This window comes from Coenobita brevimanus, chromosome 40, assembly GCF_032717465.1.
Source record: "Coenobita brevimanus isolate Jiangsu-jjx chromosome 40, ASM3271746v2, whole genome shotgun sequence".
Taxonomy (NCBI): Eukaryota; Metazoa; Arthropoda; class Malacostraca; order Decapoda; family Coenobitidae; genus Coenobita; species Coenobita brevimanus.
Window position 1 is genome coordinate 18,811,068 of NC_136993.1, and position 843 is coordinate 18,811,910.

Below are 843 nucleotides of genomic sequence, written 5' to 3' on the forward strand. Positions count from 1 at the left end.
GTGTTATGGATTTGGATGTGATAGGAGGCACAAGGAGAAACACACTGAGGTGGCTTGGCCATGTGGAAAGAATGGAAAGCGAGAGACTGACGAGGAGAATGTATGGGAGTGAGGTGATGGAGTTGAGAGGGAAGTGGAGGCCAAAGATGAGATGGAGGGGTGGATTGGAGAGGTATATGAGAGAGGGGTGTGTGAGCTGGGAACAGGGCAATGAATTGGTGGTGGATAGGGCGTCATGGAGGCTATATATTTTTGGCCACCCCTTACAGGATTGAGGCGTCTGGCAACAGATATATATATATATATATATATATATATATATATATATATATATATATATATATATATATATATATATATATATATACCGTATATATATATATATATATATACCACGTTGAGTACACCGCTTCCCGTCCGATCAGCGAAGTTAAGCAACGTTGGGTCTGGTTAGTACTTGGATGGGTGACCGCCTGGGAACACCAGATGCTGTTGGCATCCCTACGTGTGAAGTGGGGTTGGTGGAGGATTAGTGCCCCTCCCTGTAAAACAATTAACTCTAAGCCATTGGCCACCCCGTCTGGGATACATGGCGTCTGGCAATGAGTGAAATATATATATATATATTGTCAAGAAGCGGGATTTACTCGATAGGAAGTACTGGAAGATTCTCATTTTTTCTAGTTACATGTCAGAGTTGCCAGTTAGCCTGCTAACTCACATACACTCTCCTGGTTAGTCTCTCGCCCTCCATCTCCTCTGCATTGCCAAACCACCTCATTGTATGTCTCCTAACACTGTCTATTACATCCACATCAACACCACAACGCTCCTTCACTTCCA

The 843-nt window shown here is 43.4% G+C and overlaps 1 pseudogene; it reads left to right on the forward strand.

Moving 5' to 3' along the window:
* Window positions 1-379: 379 nt before the first annotated feature.
* Window positions 380-498, forward strand: LOC145397289 (5S ribosomal RNA; annotated as a pseudogene).
* Window positions 499-843: the final 345 nt, after the last annotated feature.